This window comes from Triturus cristatus, chromosome 10 (genome assembly GCF_964204655.1).
Source record: "Triturus cristatus chromosome 10, aTriCri1.1, whole genome shotgun sequence".
In the NCBI taxonomy this organism is placed as follows: domain Eukaryota; kingdom Metazoa; phylum Chordata; class Amphibia; order Caudata; family Salamandridae; genus Triturus; species Triturus cristatus.
This window is the reverse complement of record NC_140593.1, coordinates 1168517486-1168532570: the sequence shown is the minus strand read 5'-3', so window position 1 is coordinate 1168532570 and position 15085 is coordinate 1168517486. Positions and strand designations below refer to the sequence as shown.

Genomic DNA, 15085 nt, shown 5'->3' with positions numbered 1-15085 from the left:
CCTAGTTATGTCTGAAAAAGAGGGTGTCACTGGTGGCAGCCTGCCTGCTCAGTATGATAGCCTAAAGTTCCAAGAACTTAAGTCTATGTGTGCAGCTGGGAAACTGAAGACAGGGAGAAATGCAAACACCCAGCAACTCATAGACATCTTGCTGTTAGATGACCTGAAGAAAGCTTCTGGGTCAGAAGGGCAGGACAGCGTGGGTGGGGCAAAGAATGAGGACAGGACACGGGAGGGAGCCTCCAATGGTCTAGACTCAGACTCTGTACAGGAGGATCACAATGATCCTGACCTGAACCAATCAGATGAACAGGAGGAAGATAAGGTGGACCCAAGAGGCTAGCTCTTCACTTCCCCTGGTAGAGTGCAGAGTTGTCCCAGGAGATCTGGATCTCCCTCTGCAGAATCTGATCATTCTAGGCATTCAGTAAGGACCTCCAGATCTCGTCAAAGGGACAACTCCTATGAAAGGGCATGTCAATTTGTTGAGCTTGAGAGAGCTAAGCTGAGGCGCAAGCAAGAACAATCATCCGTGGATAAGGAGTCCCTGGAAGTCCAGAAGGCTAGGAAGATAATGAGACTAGAGTCCCATGGTGGCAGCAATAAGGTCCCTAGGTTTAGGGAACACACCTATGACCATAGGAACTTGAACAAGATTGTCCCTCCCTTCCAAATAGGGGATGACATCCAGAAATGAATAACTGCACTGGAGAGGGCCTGCAAAGTACAGCAGGTCCCTTAAGGGCAGGTGGCAGCTATCTTATGGCTCTCCCTTGCTGACAAAGGTAGAGATAAGCCCCTCACTGTTAGAGAAGAGTTGCTGACAACCATACAATCCTGAAGAGTGCTCTCATTGAAGGGTTTGGCTTAACCACTGAACAGTTTAGGATTAAGTTCAGAGACACCCAGAAGACACAGACTCTGGACTGGGTTGACTTTGCTAATTGTGCCATTAAGTCTCTAGAAGGTTGGTTGCTTGGTAGCAAGGTGAATGACTTTAAAGGGTTGTACAACTTGATTATGAGGGAGCAGATCCTTAATAATTGCCAGAACCAGTTGTTGCATCAGTACCTGCTTGACTCTGAACTAACTTCTCCCCAAGAATTTGGAAAGAATGCAGGTCAATGGGTCAAAATGAGGGTAAAGCAAAGAACACAGCCAGGTGGTGACCAGAAGAAGCAAGAGACTAAGAACTCAGATAAGGGTGGGAACAAAAATAAAGATCAAAAGTCTTCATCAAGGCCTCAAAAACCTGCGTCTGGGGGGGTAGTCACAATCCAACAAGAGTAAAAGCAAGAGGAAACCTTGGTGTTACATTTGTAAGGTTAAGACCCATTGGACAAGAGACTGTGATTGTCTAAAAGCCAAGGAAAATCCTCCAACTACCACTGCCCCTAAGGCACCTTCGCCCCCTAGTACAGGTACAAGTGGTAGTACAGGGAACAAGGGAATAGTAGGGTTAACCTTGGGCTCTGTGGTGGGTTTTGGCTTAGTCAGAACTCCAGCTCAGGCTGTACTTGTCTGTGATGAAAACATGGATTTTGCCTCCTTATTTGTAAGTCCCAGTAACCTGGGCAAAAACAGATAGCAGCCTTTGATCAATGGAAAGGAGGCAATGGCCAACGGGGACACAGGTGCAAGTGTCACTATGGTCACAAAAGATCTTGTGGACCCTGACCAAATCATACTTGGGGATATATACCAAGTGACCAATGCATGCACTGTCCAGACAGACCATTCTATGGCAGTTGTTAATTTCAGATGGGGAGGGGTAACTGGCCCTAAGAAAATTGTGGTAAGTTCAGCCCTCTCTGCAGAATGCTTGCTGGGCAATGATTTAGAGGCTTCAGCTTGGGCTGAAGTGGAACTCAGGACACATGCAGCAATATTGGGCATCACTGCACATGTGTTTGCTTTGACTAGGTCAAACAGTATCGGACTACAGGAGGTAACCCTTAAACCACATGGAGACTGGGGCAGCAGTATGTAACAAACAACAGTGTCTCAAGCAAGGGTATTATTCGGCGTACAAGTATAATAGGCACAATTAATTACCATGGATTAAATCAAGAGGGGAGAAAGCCAGGGAGATATTTTTGAAGAAAAATTGCATTTCAATTGCTGATCATGTTGGACATATTAAACTTCATATGTACAAGCACATGAGGCGATAGCACTGCGTTACATTTAAAAGACATGTAACCGATAATATACTGTGTACAAGTGCTCGTGAAGTTTTGGTGACGGCACAAGTGACACGTGATGTGGTATATACAGCGATTGTGGTGGACGCAACAAAAGGTAAGAGAACTTAAACTTTTTTGTGCAATTTGAGATACCCAAACAATAAATGGTACATGAATAGAGAGAAGTAAGGTAGGGTATCCGGTATATGAAGGCGGCAGAAGTTCCGCTGTGGAAGGCCTTGGTTTTTGTAAGCATTCCCAGATTTGCAAGGACGTGTAAACCTGGAAATGTGTCTAATTTTTACAGCTTCTAAGGTGAGGCATAATGAGAAGAAAGATCTATATTTCTCCTAATTTGTTCTTCTTTCTATCTGTTCTGCATTTTTCAGTACACATAGAAAGAGGACAATGCCTCATAGGATTGTTTTTTTGTGGGAAGGTGCCTCTTCCTGCACAATTACCAACCTGCCAACAGCACAGACACCATTGCACCATAGTGAAAGGGGGCCTGTGCTAACACACAGCTGCCAAAATGGTGCTAGGGCAGGGAGAAAGAAAATAAATGCACTGAATTGGATAAACACCGCCCTTTCACTTTGGCATAGGGCGGTGCAGCAAGGTGACCTTCGCTACATCCCCAATAATGAAGGCCTCATGTTCTACACTCCACAACAAGTTACAGAATAGGCATGGACAGGACATACTTGACAGAGGTGGACTGGGCTGTACAACATGTGACTAAGCAGTATGACTTACAGTTATATGATGTATGAATTTACAAATGGGTTATTCCTTCCCTTTTACCTTGCACCCAGCACAGTGCAGTGCATGAACATAGGTTTCTGTGCTGCACAGCATGACATGCTTAACCATATTGTCCCTTGGAGCCACTTCCCCTGCAGATCTTCCTGGTCCCCTAACAGAGCTCTGTCCTTTCCCTGTCTGACAAGTCCTGACACCACCTCTGCTGGCATGACTCATGCCATCTGCTCCTTCAAGGGGTCCAGCTCCTCCTCCTCCAATCTGTATGGGTGCCTGCAAGTTGTTGCCCAGTTTCTCCTTGGTCCTGTACGTATAGTCATGCCAGAACTTCTTGCATTCTGGCACTGCCCTTTCAGTCTGCCCCACACTGTTAGCCTTCTCCACCATGGATTGCCAAATGGCTTCTTTTTTCACTAATGGCAATTTTGAGGTGACAAAGATTTGTTGTTCATGTTATGTCACCTCTGTTACTAAAATGTAATTCTTCTCATCACAAAAATTACTCTTCCTCTTCCCCTGGGGTTCTCTCTGGATCCTGGTTGGCGTGGGGGTTGTTACCCTGGGTTCAGTGACTAAATATCGAGGGACATAATAGAGAATGCCCAAAATATCGACACCAAAATATAGAAGTACAGAATATAGAATCCCTATCTACAAACAGGTAAGTACTAAAATATTGATTCCAAAATATAGAATGTTAAAATATAGTTAGCTAAAATATCTAACTTAAGCTTAAAATGTAAAAATAATAAATGTAATGTGAAAAAAGTAGAGATTTTGTTGGATAGTGAGAATGTAAAAATTACTTTTCCTACTCCAGTGAGTGCAACAGTAGGGAAAACGTTGGATAGCGTAGGGGTAAAAATTACTATTTCCACTCCAAAGAGTGCAACAGTAAGGAAAGTGTTGGATAGCGGGAGGGTAAAAATTACTATTCCCACTCCAAAGAGTGCAATAGTAGGGAAAGCGCTGGATAACAGGAAGGTAAAAATTATTATTCCCACTCCAGTGAGTGCAACAGTAGGGAAAGCGTTGGATAGCGTAGGGGTAAAAATTACTATTCCCACTCCAGTGAGTGCAACAGTAGGGAAAACGTTGGATAGCGTAGGGGTAAAAATTACTATTCCCACTCCAGTGAGTGCAACAGTAGGGAAAGCGTTGGATAGCGGGAGGGTAAAAATTACTATTCCCACTCCAGAGAGTGCAACAGTAGGGAAAGCATTGGATAGCGGGAAGGTAAAAATTACTATTCCCACTCCAGTGAGTGCAACAGTAGGGAAAGCATTGGATAGCGTAGGGGTAAAAATTACTTTTCCCCCTCCAAAGAGTGCAACAGTAGAGAAAGCGTTGGATAGTGGAAGGGTAAAAATTACTATTCTTACTCCAGTGAGTGCAACAGTAGGGAAAGCGTTGGATAGCAGGAGGGTAAAAATTACTATTCCCAATCCAGTGAGTACAACAGTAGGGAAAGCGTTGGATAGCGGGAGGGTAAAAAATACTATTCCCACTCCTGAGAGTGGAACAGTAGGGAAAGTAATGATTTAATATTAAAATAAGATTAAATTAATTATCAATACCAATAAAAAATGAATTAAAAATAATTACCAATGAATAAAAATTAATTACCAAGTAATAATTAATTATTAATTATCAATACACATAAATAAAAATTAATATTTACTTTATTACAATTAATTTACTTCCCACCCAATTCCCCTATAAACCCACAACCCACTCCCAATAATAAAAAATACAATTAACACCATTATCAATTAATCAATGAATAAAAATGAATTACCAATGAATTACAATTAATTATCAATGAATAAAAATTAATTACCAATTAATAATTAATTATGACTCAATTAATTATCAATATATATAAATTAATATTTAATTTACTATAATTAAATTACTTCCCACCCTATTCCCCTATAAACCCACAACCCGCTACGGAATTAAATTACGCAAAAATTTAATTACATAACATTCATTATTTAAAAAAAAATTAAACATACATTACAAAAATAATACATAATTTGAACACATATACATAACACTTAATTTTTTTTCGAGATTATGGAAATCTATATTTTTAAATTCGATATTATGGAAATCGATATTTCATACCCCAATTTCAATATTTTGTCCTATCTATATTTTGGTAATTCGATATTCTGTGCTATCTATATTTTTTAGTCGAGATTCTGTCCTGTCTATATTTTGGATTCTATATTTTGGTTGTTTACTGTTACCCTGATTTCTGCTGCCTGCTCCATGTCGCCTTTGTGATGATTTTGAAAACTTTTTTTTGAATGTGTCAATTTTTAAGGTATTTTTGAAGCAATGTGGCACAAAGCTGGTTTGTGGCATAGAAGTGTTGCTTCACGACCCACTTAAGCAGACTAGCACCACTTTGGCTGCACATGCATCAGATTTCTCTGTGGCCTCCATCCCACCCATGCATATATTTTTTTTTTACACACCTTGGGACCTTAAGATATGGTGCACCATACTGTAAATACTGCACCCCCATGGCATTTATAACTGTCACACCAAGTGCAACTTTTTCTCTGCAACACTGCCTCGCTACAGTGATGCATCAGTTCTAAAAAATGAGGTCCTAAGTGTAGAATGTTCTACAAACAGTAAATTTGCCTTTCAAATAGGAAAACATTGTTGCACATGCCTAAGTCCTTGTTACAGTCAGAGAGGTAGCCATCCACTACAATTTACTAATAGAAAGCCCTTCCTACCAACAAAATGAAGACAAAGTAAGTCCCCCAATGAACTATTTGTAAAACGCTTGGGTTAGCAGACTGCATCGCTCTGGGCACAGACACCAACCCACGTTCCAAATACCATTGTAGAATGTCTATAACAGCACCTTGGCACAGGAAGCCAAAATAAACAATGCAGTGGAAAGATGGCACAATGTCTTCCAATCTACAGTAGGCCCAACCCAACCTATACTCTGTAAATTTTTGGAAGCATTACAAAAAGAGCAAAGCTACCAAGAATGATGAATGGAGCAATATGTTAGTCAAATAGTCCCTAAACTTAGCAAAAAAACCAAAAGAATGTATGACATGCTGTAAATTAAAGGAAAACACTTCATAAATAACAAAGGAGTACATTATTTAGAAATGATAGCTCCAACAATATCATCAAATAAATAGTAAGTCCCCAAAAACTGTCACAAAATAATTTTTCTATCAATAATATATATACAAGCTCCAATGTACCCAACGTACAAGGAGCACTCGAACGGCAACATGCTCATGAAGAGCATTTATGGTATACAATCAGGTCCGGTAACTCTCTGTATCTCGGAGCCCCCCAATACATTCTGCAGGGGCTACAGAGAGTTCAGTCAGCCGCTGCTAAGTTGGCACTTGGCCGTAAGTTTGACTCTTCCTCCACTCAGGCACTAAGAGAACTACACTGGTTGCCTGTTAGAGAGAGGGTCCTCTTTAAGTCCCTCTGCCTGGTTCATAAGGCAATCCACGGAACAGGTCCGGTCCCACTCCAGGAAAGATTCTCAAGGTACTCCCCCGCAAGGCAGCTGCGGTCATCCAAGGCCAGCTTGCTGGCCCAGCCCAGGTTCAAACGGGCAAGATTGGGGGGAGGGCCTTTAGTGTGGTTGGAGCCCAAAGCTGGAACGAGCTTCCACCTGAACTCAGACAGACGCAGTCGCTGATGGAATTCAGAATTAGCCTCAAGACCTGGCTCTTTCCAGCAGCATGATGTCCCCGATTTTGCCCCCCTCAGTATTAAAACACCTCGTTTGGTCTGAGCGCCTGGATACCCGTAGGGTCACAGTCTTCTGCGCTATATAAATATTTATACATTACATTACATTACATTTACAATCTGCCGGAACAACAATGACTTTAAGCAGTTCAATTTGCCGAGGATGCCTGACGCGTTTCAAAGTGTCCCCACTTCTCTTCAGAGGCTGTGGCAGTTAAAGGCGCATAGGACACCGCCCTCATCATTTAAATGCTCCAATGCATGCTCTGGATGGGACGCTCTGCCGCGACTAGCAGAGCATTATGGGCCTTGTAGTGTCCTTTGTCTCCAGATGGAGCACGCAATGTTGCTGATGTAACATTTATAGCCCCCAGATGAGCCTCGGTGTGCTGGTGGATATGCTAAATCCGTTGCTGCCCCTGGTATTTTAGATAACAGAATAAACTCCAGTTGTAAACCCCACCCATGTTCAACTTTGACTGTGAGTCTGTGTGATCCTCAACTAGTCACAACTTATGCTGTACCAAATTGTGGATAACAACTGGCAGAGCCCTGGTAGCGCTGTTAACTTTACACCAACATGTTGTGAACTGCCTTATTTCCCACCCTAACCTTTCATGTTGGGCCATATATGGAGCCCATGTTCATGTTTTGTCTGTTTTAAAAAAAAAAAAGAATTGTGTTTTATTATGTAGACATGGAAAATTTTTTACTGGTTTTCAGCCACTTTGTTCAAGCTCACAGAGTTGTCAGCCTTGAATCCAGAGCAGCTGAGAAACTAGGGTTAAAAGCAGCCACTTAGCACACTAGCATTCTCTCTTGCACCTCTGATCCACTGACCTACTGTAGGAAACAAATTTTAAAGTAAACCTGGGAGATCTCAAGTCTGTGCCGATGACACCCAAATGTCTCCCCTTAGATAACATTGCCTTTACAGACCAGTGTTATTAGTTTTATAGTACTGTATTGCGTAAGATTCATATTTATGCATGGGACTGGCACCTTGGCTCCAGAGTTGTGAGAGCATTGTGATTTTTGGGGCTTTGATCTTTATTTTAATTGCAAAAGACCTACTCATTTCCATTGATACATCCTTGATCGAACGTTAGAGTTTATTGTGTATAATTACTTGTGTCATACAGTATCTGAGTTCCATACTCTACCGCCTCCTGGAAGATGTTTTGACTCATTACCCTTCAAGACTGATGTGTACAAAGAAAGTAACTTGATAATCCAGTACAGTTGCAATAGTTATTAAGGAACTGGGATATCTGTAATAATTCACAGCACCCACATGGATACCATGCAGTCACTACTGACAGGGTGAGCAATCTGCGAAAAGATCTTACCTGAGGGTTCACTCCTTGGGAGTTTGAAAAAGTGATTTATTGTTCAACTAGGCAATTTGTAGGTCTTGAAAACTGTTATTTCGAAGGCCTCCTTTTCAGAGAGCACTAGGTAACACGTGCACTAAAAGATGCAAGGTTGCAGGAAGGAACGTCAACAATAGAGGGCACTGAATGTTCGTTCATATGCTGTTTGCACTTCAAAACAGGTCTTCACGTTTATGGTGTAAAAAGTCACTTCCTGACTGCTCCTCTCCAAAAACACTGGGGCCCAGCTATCTCCTATCCTTAGGGTAGCCCACACCCTTACTGGAGACCCATCATAGCTCTAACATGTTTGTTAAATGGGGGTCACAGTCAGGATACCATTTTATCTTTCAACCCCAGGTAATAACACCACAGAAAGCGGATGCAAGTGTCAGGTCCTAGTATGGAGGAGATCAAAGGGTTACTTATTGCAGGGGACACTTAAAATAACTTGAAGGGGGTGAGTGATTCCCAGCCCCAAGAAACAACATCCAGGGAGCATGACCAGTTCCGAGAAGTAATAAGATAACAGGAGGCCCCTCATACCTAGGAAGTAGGAGCATGGAAGGCCCCAGATATTGATAGCTTGCATATATACCCAGCCGCAGGCCTTAACAAGCAATGGTGGGGGAGAGCCTTCTGTGATAGGGCCTCAGTCACAGGACAACCTACTTCTCTCACATCAAGCAGGAGGGAGATGGAATTCTTGAGCAAGTGAAAGAAACGGTCATCAAGTTTTAAAAAAACAGAACAAATATTTAGTTGCAAGCACTACGGCTCCAAGTCCATCTCTTGATCTGGTGCATTTTTTGAGGTGAACGGGGAGGTAACTCAGAGTCAATACAGGACAACATGAAAGAAAGAGACAGCAAAGGGAAAGATCCAGAGTGTAAGGGATAGAGCACGAAAGTGGCGAGGAAGAAAGACTATGTATAAATAGAAATACGAGAAATAGAAATTGCTCAAAATAAAATATTAGTAATGAACCAGAATTGCCGCAGACGAGAAACTAATACAGATTAAAAAATGAAAAAAATAAGCAAAGTAACTATGAATACTGAACCCCCCTGATTCAGTACCGGGGAGAGCTGGATGCAGTGGAGAGAGGATAAGCAACTAGGGGGCTGAGTTGTTAGAGAGGCGCACGCAGAAATACCTTTTGGCCGCATCTAAAGCGGTGTCCCCTCCTTCAAAAAAGGCCCTCATGTGCCGAGGCAGAGATGGATCGAATGCGTTCAAGTCCACAGTGTTCCCTCCATCCACCTCTTCCACACCAATCCTGGGCCCGTCGGAGCCAGGGCTGAGGAACTGGACGAGTCTCATGCTGGCACCGGGGAGCTGGCAGAGTCCTGTCATGGGAAAAGATGCAATAACACCCTGGAATGTTTGGGTCCGGCTCAACCAGGCTTGGAGCAGCAACCACATCAGATCAGTAAAACAAGCATTGGCCGCGCAACCCGGCTGGGAGTTGTGTGCGCGAGCGCGTGCTAAAAACAAGCATTGGCCGCGCGACCCGGCCGGGAGTTGTGTGCGCGCGCGCGCGCTAAAAACAAGCATTGGCCGCGGGACCCAGCTGGGAGTTGTATGCCTGCGCGCAAAAATTAAATTAAACAAGCATTGGCCACGAAAGTCATCGCAATCACGATCGCTGTGAAAGCAAAAGTGATCGCGATGACGCAGAAAGGCGTTTATGAGTGCTGCTGGCTGGCCTAGCGCATAGCGGCTGCGCGCGTGCACGTTCACATGCACGCAAGCGCTAGGCCAGCCAGCAGCACTTAAAAAACACACATACACAATGTCTCTCCGAGCCAGCATGCGCTGGGCTCAGCGAGACCTAAAAAAATATATATTAAACATGTAAAAAATGTCAACAAGTGGTGTTCAAAATGTTAAAAAACTGTAAAGTATAAATAAGTATAAAATGTATACAATTATTTAAAATACACTTAAAAAACGTATGTAAAAATGATGTTGAAAATATGCATTTAAAACCATTTAAGAAATGTCAAAAAAGTCTAAAACAATGGAAAAAAGTCTAAAATGTACAACAGTAGTATTTGAATATAAATTACATTTTTTATTTAATGATAAAACATTATTTAAACATGATTCATTTATTTGATTATATAAATGTATATTTTTCAGTTGAAAGATATATGTTTAACAATGTAAAAAGTAAAACAAACCTTAAATAAATATTGAAAACAAACAAAATGAGAAAAATGTGTTATATATCTTTATTCTTAAAAAAATCTAAATAATGATAATATTGCTTACAAACATGCAACGATTGTTATTATATTTCTAAACATCAACAATACTAATGAAATAACACAAGCTATTTCTAGGATTTCAAACTAAAATTATAATTCTAAATAATCATGCTACAAAATACCAATTAGTAAGTGTTGGACACTACAGAGGTGACATTTAATATTCCCACTTCAATCTAAACCAATTTGGGGAAGGTGTTGGACTCTATAATGGTGTCATTTACTGTTCCCACTCCAACCTATACCAATGTGGGTAAGGTGTTGGACACTGAAAGGGTACCATGACCTATTCCTACTCCAATTTATACCAATTTCAAAGTGTTGAACATTAGAGGGGTACAAAATACTACTTTCATTCCAATTTCTAATAATTTGTGGAAAGTGTTGGGCACTAAAAGGTTGTCATTTACTATTCCCATTCCTACCCATACCAATTAGGAGAAAGTATTGGACACTGAAAGGGTAACATTTATTATTCCCACTCCAATCTATACCTGTTTGAAGAAGGTGTTGGATACTACAGGGGTAACATTTACTATTCCCAGCCTAATCTAAACCAATTGGGGGGAAATGTTAGACTCTAAAAGGATTACATTGGTTTTTCCACCATGTTATACAAGATGCATCTGCTGATACTTCCACACCAGTGTCACAAAACATTTTCAAACCAAAAAGTATGTTTATGTCTCCGGTCTCACACAAGGCATTAGACTTATTTGAGCTTTTAATTAAAAAATATCTAGCAGACATACATCAGAAAAAGTACACACAACACAATCTATCTACCAAGGAATTAATCACTTTACGAAACTTGGCAAAGAACGACCGCCTAACGTTCCAACCTGCGGATAAGGGAGGAGCGCTGGTGGTCATGAACACTACTTACTACAAATCTAAAGTTGAACAGCATGTACGGGACACTGACACCTACATTCCCTTGGATTCTGATCCCACAGAGGCTTTTCAAACCATGTTACTTCAAATTTTGAACAAAGCGAAAGATTTAGGATGGATAGATGAAAACACTAAAACAATTTTGACATCAGATTATCCAAAAAGACCACATATTTACATGCTTCTCAAAATGCACAAAAACCCTACGGACCCCCCTTTCCGCCCCATAGTGGCAGGCTGTGGGTCCCTTCATGAACCAGTTGGAAAAATTTTAGATCATTATTTACAACCTTTGGTTCAGAATTGGGTGACATACGTTCAGGACACTACAGACTGTCTTAACAAACTGCAAAAGGTCAACATTCCAGAGGATGCAGAAATATGGCTAAGCACTATTGATGTGTCAGCATTGTACACATCAATTCCACACGGTGAAGGAATAGAAGCGGTAGAGTGACTTTTACTAAGACACGATTATAAAGAATCATTAAACATCTTTTTATTGGAACTTCTTCAGTTTAGTCTCTATCATAGTTACTTTTCCTGGAACAAGCAGTTTTATTTACAAAAGACGGGTACTTCTATGGGTTTTACGGGGGCACCCACATATGCAAATATCTTCATGGCTAAATTTGAGGATACACACATTTTACACAATGAGGTGTGGTCGGATCACTTACTTATTTATCTACGGTACATAGATGATATACTAATATTATGGCTAGGTACTCGATCACAACTAGAAAATGCGTTAGTCATTTTGAATCACTGTCATCCACAAATCAAGTTCACACACTCCATTAACTTTACCATCATTAACTATTTAGACATTTTAATTGAAAGACAAGGCAATAAGTTGACGACAAGAGTATACAAAAAGCTTACTGATAGGAATAATGCTTTACACTATAACAGCTTTCATCCACACACTCTGAAGAATCACTTACCATTATCTCAATTTATTAGGGTTAGACGGATTTGTTCTGATGAATCTCAAGGGAGAGCACATATTGAGGAGGGGTTATCCAGTAGAAGTAGTAGAGGCAGCCAAACAAAAGGTGGTCAACTTAGATCGCTCTCACCTCTTGAGTAAATCTGTTAAACCACCATCCACCAGAGAGGAGTGTGTTCTAAAATACTCAACAGCTGCTACTGCAATTAAAGGCTTTATCTACAAACGATTGGAGATCATTGAGCAGGAGGATGACTTTAAGGAAGTCTTCAGCGGTCGTCCAATTATTGCTTTCTCCAGACCAAAAAATATCAAGGAAATCTTAAAAAAACAGGTGATAACCAACACTAACTTGGTTACAGTAGGCATGCGCAAATGTCATAATTATGGTCATTCTGGTAATGTGATTACGGGTGATAAATTTGCACACCCATATACTGGGCAACAAATCAAACTCAGACATACTTCTGATTGCAATACGAGCATGGTTATTTATGCTATTAAGTGTCAATGCGGACTAGTGTACGTTGGCCGCACAACCAGAAAAGTGAAAACTAGATTAACTGAACATAAAAGTATGATTCGAACGGCCAATTATAAATCCTGTCTAGAAGTACAGTGGGCCGAAAAAAAGCATACTATACCTCAGTTACGTTTTAACATACTAGAACAGGTGTTAAATACCATGAGCTCTTGTGGGTTCAATGACAAAATTGAATTCATATGTTTTCTATAACTTGATTGTTCCATACATATAAAATGAGAGTAGAATATGTTTTCGAAATCATACTCCGTTACACCAAGATAGACCACAATAGTTTTGAGTCCGTCGTTTGTGTTTACTATTGGGTGACGTCACACGCTGAAGTCGTAATAAACTCACTCGAGGAGCACTTCGGGGCTAGAACACGCACAAGAGCAAGAGGAATACTCTCTCACATAAGCGTACTACTAAGGTAGGCACCTTAAATTTGATTTGTCTGATAAATGGCTACTAGAATTTTGCCAATAGGAGTAACTAGGTGTTTTGTACTTCACAGCATCACGTATTTAGAAAGATTCAATTATCGTGGCAGTTCATAGAGGATTTTCTCTCCGAGTTGTGAAGTAGGTGTGTTTTCAGCATGTTCTGGCACTTTTTTATCCCGCATTCAACCTACTCGGTGCACTTACGTTTATTTTTCTATTTATATTTTTGTAGTGTCCAATCTGCGTATGTTCTTGTAGAACCATCCTTGATGGCACACATTTAGGTGAGTTTCATGTGGAGTTGCTTTCTGGGATGTTTAGGACACGGGTGCATTATCGTTTTTTACACTCGTTTTCTCCTGCTCACACGGTTTCCTTTCAACACGGGTAACTGACACATTCGATGATTCTGCGCATTCCTAAACACTTTTTTATGTTCACATAATACACGCTTAAGTAGCGTCTTGGTTTCTTTTCTCTTACTGGCCTCTTTTCTTTTACTGTTTTTCATTCTCTGTTATTTTGAATATCGGCTTGGTCTGAAAAATTCCAAAAGTACAAATTTCAAACGAAATATCATTGTTGTAAATGAAGGATTTGTTTGCTAGGTTTTATTCAATTTGAAACTTGTACACATTAGTTTTGTACATATTTTTCACAGCATTCCCCTGACGAAGGTGTTGTGATACAGGAATTCATTGGGAATTAAGAACTGTTCTGATTTTGATCCTCGCTGTCAAGATATGAAACGATAAAAACGCCAATAAAAAACCACAGGATACTATGATATGAACTGTTGATAATTGGTTTTGACGCTTTCACTGTTTTGGATTATATAATTACGCTTTCTTTTGTATCATCGGCTTTATCTGGCCGCATACATTCTCATGGAATGACACTGTTTACATTATGTTGAGAACTCAATGAAGAAAATTTGTTTTATTAACACACATTGATGTTTAAAGTGTAGAGGGAATATTTTGAGATTTAAATGAAGTTTTAAGCACCGCATTGGGCTTGTGAAAAGTGCGCCCACAGGTTCAGACAGTTATCTGTTTGAAATTTCATAGACTCTAAAAGGATACCATGCCCTATTCCTATGCTATGGGGCCTGGAAGGCACCTATGGTGCCTCCCTGAACATCCCTGCACCATATGGCAGGCACCACATGGTTCCTGACACATGGTGCAGGAATGTTTTTAAGGTGTACATTTTCTATTACGGCTTGTGCCACCAGCAGCACAAGCCACAATGGAAAATATGCACTTTGCAACTGCTGTGTAGGCGGTTGCATTGTAATAAGGGCAGCAGCACCGCTCTCCTTGTCGGGCAGTCCTGCTTCTGTAATGATGCGGCATTGTAATGATGCTCTTAGTATTCTCACTCCAATCTATACCACTGAAGAGGTTAGAAATCCTATTTCCACTTCAATCTAAGCAATGTTTGGTAAGTGTTGGACACTGAAAGGGTTTTATGTACTATTTCCTCTCCAACCTATAGCAATTTGGAGAAGGTGTTGGAAACTGAAGGTAACATTCCCCATTCCCAATCCAATCTATACCAATTTGAAGAAGGTATTGCAGATTAAAGGGGTGAAAATGCTATTCACACTCAAATATAAACCAATTTTGGGACAGTGTTGGACACTGAAGGGGTGACATTTACTATTTACACTCCAATCAAAAACAGTTTGTAAAGGTAACATTTACTATTCTCATTACAATCAATACCAATTATGAAGACACTAAAGGTGTGACATTTACTATTCCCACTCTAACCTAAAAATTAATATAGCCCCAGAGGATAGGGGCTCCGGGGACCTTCCTGGCTCAGGAGGGTGGCTGCTTGCCCCCTCCCCAAAAAAATAGAACACACCCCTAGGGCTGGGGTCCCAAAGACTTTTTCGAGGCGTGGGAAAGGTGG

The 15085-nt window shown here is 40.8% G+C and overlaps 1 protein-coding gene and 1 long non-coding RNA gene across 2 annotated transcripts in view; one reads left to right on the top strand and one right to left on the bottom strand.

Annotated features, from left to right (window-relative positions):
* The window catches only part of LOC146796871 (extracellular calcium-sensing receptor-like), a 112193-nt gene that overhangs the window by 68446 nt on the left and 28662 nt on the right, over positions 1–15085 (bottom strand). The window lies entirely within an intron of this gene.
* Positions 13038–13521, top strand: LOC146796872 (uncharacterized). Its single transcript, XR_014969961.1, has 3 exons — positions 13038–13149; positions 13234–13300; positions 13395–13521. It is a non-coding gene; the product is annotated as an uncharacterized LOC146796872 (long non-coding RNA).